This window comes from Rhincodon typus, chromosome 25 (assembly GCF_021869965.1).
Source record: "Rhincodon typus isolate 14 chromosome 25, sRhiTyp1.1, whole genome shotgun sequence".
In the NCBI taxonomy this organism is placed as follows: Eukaryota; Metazoa; Chordata; class Chondrichthyes; order Orectolobiformes; family Rhincodontidae; genus Rhincodon; species Rhincodon typus.
Window position 1 is genome coordinate 23,933,210 of NC_063356.1, and position 3,396 is coordinate 23,936,605.

The 3,396-nt window shown below is 38.8% G+C and overlaps 1 protein-coding gene across 1 annotated transcript in view; it reads right to left on the reverse strand.

Annotated features, from left to right (window-relative positions):
- Positions 1–2,965, reverse strand: part of LOC109927190 (synaptotagmin-B) — a 286,221-nt gene extending 283,256 nt beyond the window's left edge. Inside the window, exon 1 of the mRNA XM_048612122.1 lies at positions 2,897–2,965. The gene's annotated coding sequence lies outside the window, so the exon portion shown is untranslated. The remainder of the gene's footprint in view (positions 1–2,896) is intronic.
- Positions 2,966–3,396: the final 431 nt, after the last annotated feature.

Consider the following 3,396-nt stretch of genomic DNA (forward strand, 5'->3'; position numbering starts at 1 on the left):
TGCAGCATGGGCTGGGATGCCCGGAGAGGGACACTCTTTGCAGCATGTGCTGTGATGCCCGGAGAGGGACACTCTTTGCAGCATGGGCTGTGATGCCCGGAGATGGATACTCTTTGCAGCATGGGCTGGGATGCCCAGAGAGGGACTCTGGCATGGAATGCCGTAGCAGCAAAGAAGGAAAAGTTGGAGTCTCTAAGTTCTTTTTAGTTCAGTGAAAGGCAATGGTCCAGTCGTATTATCGCTGGACTGTTAACCCAGATAACATTCTGGGGACCTGGGTTCAAATCCCGCCACGGCAGATGGTGGGATTTGAGTTCAATAAATATCTGGAACTAAGAATCTAATGATGACCATGAGTCCATTGTCGATTGTTGGAAAAACCCATCTGGTTCACTAATGTCGTTTAGGGAAGAAAACTGCCATCCTTACCTGGTCTGGCCTACATGTGACTCCAGATCCACAGCAATGTGGTTGTTTCTTAACTGCCCTCTGAGCAATTAGGGATGGGCAATAAATGCTGCTTAGCCAGCGATGCCCTCATCCTCTGAATGAATAATAAAAAAATGTACGAGCAATGGTACACACTTTTCACTGTATTCTTTATTGGATGCACGTATCAATAACACTCAATTCAATTCAAACTTAGGGTGCATCAACAACATACAATCCCACTCATTTGCATACATGTTCAAGGATCCTGCAGTCTATGCCAAATCAGTGGCGAATGAAATAGTTGCACTGCAAGAGTTTATTCATAATACATAACAACTAATAAATAGAATAAAATTGTTGCAACTTTTTTCGTGTTTTCTCATCCATATTATTGTCCAATTTCTATATGTGCTTCTTCATGAAGGAGCATCACTTAGTTTGGCACAGAGTTCAAAGTTCAAATGCATTTATCTTCATAATGATATATTGCTACATGATTTGGAAACATCTGAGATTTTCACTCAGTAACACTTTGGCCATACATATCCTATACCTTATTTGACAAGACCTGCTCCACTACCATGGAAACTTTATCCTCTTAATGTAAGCGCACATGAAATTTGAGTACAGTCTTATTTACAGCATCAAACAAGTTTCCTTTGTGCTGAATAGTTAGACAACATGAATGCACCTCCTCAGCATGAGATGAAGCTGAACAATGAAACGCACTTACTTGAAATGGCCATAACCATCACTTAAATCAGACTGAGCCAATCTGGAAGTTTTATATATATGGATAAAAATTGCCTGCAGACTAACCAGAGAGGATAAAACAATGAAGCCAGCCACAGGAATACTCAAAAAAACTGTATTTCAAGCAACAGCTTTTTGGACAGACAAGGAAGAAAATGGATTTGTGACAACATAAGTGGGACGCTCATGCTCTGTCTCTCTTTTCCCCTCCTTACCTGCTTCTCTTAACTTCTTGAAATTAGCATCCATGATGGAAAAACTTGCAGAAACATCCATTTGCCAAGATCTCAAAAATGCTTACTAATTTTTCCACAGCTGAAGATACAAGATATTAATTAAACAACTGTGGTATCAGATTAAAACATAATACCACAAGGATTCGAAGAGCCTTTAAAGTTGTCTATTCTTGCTCTCCCTTTTGCACCAGACACTTGTCTGGACTTCAGGGGTTAAGTTATGAGTAGAGATTGTACAAATTAGACCTGTTTTGTCTAGAATTTGGAAGGTTAAGGGATGATATGTTTGAAGTCTTCAATATATCAACGGGAAAAGACTGCACAGATAATGGTCACCTATTTCCACTGGTTGGGGATTCAAGAAATAGAGGACATAGTCTAAAAAATTAGGGCGAGACTGTTCAGGAGAGATACTAGGAATCATTTCTATACCCAAAGGATGGTAGAGGCTTGGAACTGTCTTTCACAAATGGCAGTTGATGCTAGATCAGTTGTTAATTTTAAATCTGAGGTTTTTTTTCATTAAGCAAAGGTATGAAGGATATAGGCTAAAAGCAGGTATTTGGAGTTAAGCCATAGATCAGGCATGATCTCATTGAACAGTGGAATATGCTCGAGAGGCTACTCCTGTTCTTAGATTCCTGTGTTTTAACGTTTGCACCCGTTTGTGTGAATGTTTGAATCCATGTTTTGTATTTCTCAGGTTTAAAACATAATATAATTCTTCTATCATTCACCGAATTCCAAGATGGCGGCAGATTAGAACTCCTGAGCCAGAGCTCATCCGCTCTGTCCGTTTCTCTTCACTTTTTTGTCTCATTTATCCTTTTATTTCCTTTTTCTTTTTCCTCTCGACAATGTCTAGGATGAGAGCCAACGCAGAACCCTGGCCTCAGCGTAGACTCGTACTCGCGGCCTCCAAGTAAAGCCTGACGTTGTCTGGATTGGAAGTGCTATTATTCTGAACTCTTACTTCTCTGTTTTTCTAATTTATTGTTGGACTTTTAAATTCTTTATGTTCCTAATTTTTTCCCCAAAGAATTTGAATTTAAGTACCTCAGATGGTGCCGTAAGTGGTAACCTGTAAACTTTTCACTGTACTCACATGAGCAAATGTTACAATAAAGCTCATTCAAGAAAACCTAATAATTGGCTTCTTAATTTTGGCTAGTAATATATTTGAATTGAAGTGAGCTAGAACTGCATACCATACACAGAATATAGCCAATAGTTGAGACATTTCTATCAACAAGCCTTAGAATGTTATTTGCCAGCACTTCTCAGCTGAAACACTACAGGCTTCAACAGCTTACAATTAAAGTTAAAATTTATCTATCTCTGATCACGCCTTCTTTCTCTGGACCTTTGAACCTCATTTCCCTGTTGTTCTTTTTCTCTACTGTAGGCATATATTATTAAATCCCTCTCAGCTGAAATTTTTGTCATTTTTAAATAAAAAAAAAAGTCTTGCTCACCAAGGAATCAATAATGGAGACTGAGAGAGAGCCTTTTCTTTCCAAACGTTACTGGTGCACTTCATGAAACTGAATAAGCAAACAATAACCCAATAGGAGTGAGATTCATATTGAAGTCAAGGCCTATATTTATCTGAACTGAACAATTTTGGAGTTAATGAGTGTTATATTTATCACATATAATATTGCTGTTCAGGCCTTCCTATGACATTTGAATTAAGTTTCTGACAGATTTTTTGTGCAGTTTTGCATCGTGACACTATCAGTTGAAGCTGTTTTTGTGATGCCCACTTGTCATTCCAATGTTGTACCTTTAATATGTACGAATTCCGTTCCCACTGTTATCTCTCCGTGAAAGTGTTGCAGCTTTGTCTGTGTCTGACTATGCAGAAGATACCTTCCCACCCGATACACAAATACAGCTATTATCCCAGTGATGTGAAACATCTGTGAGTAAGATCTCCACATCCTCCCATAAGCATCTTAGAGCAGAATAAATG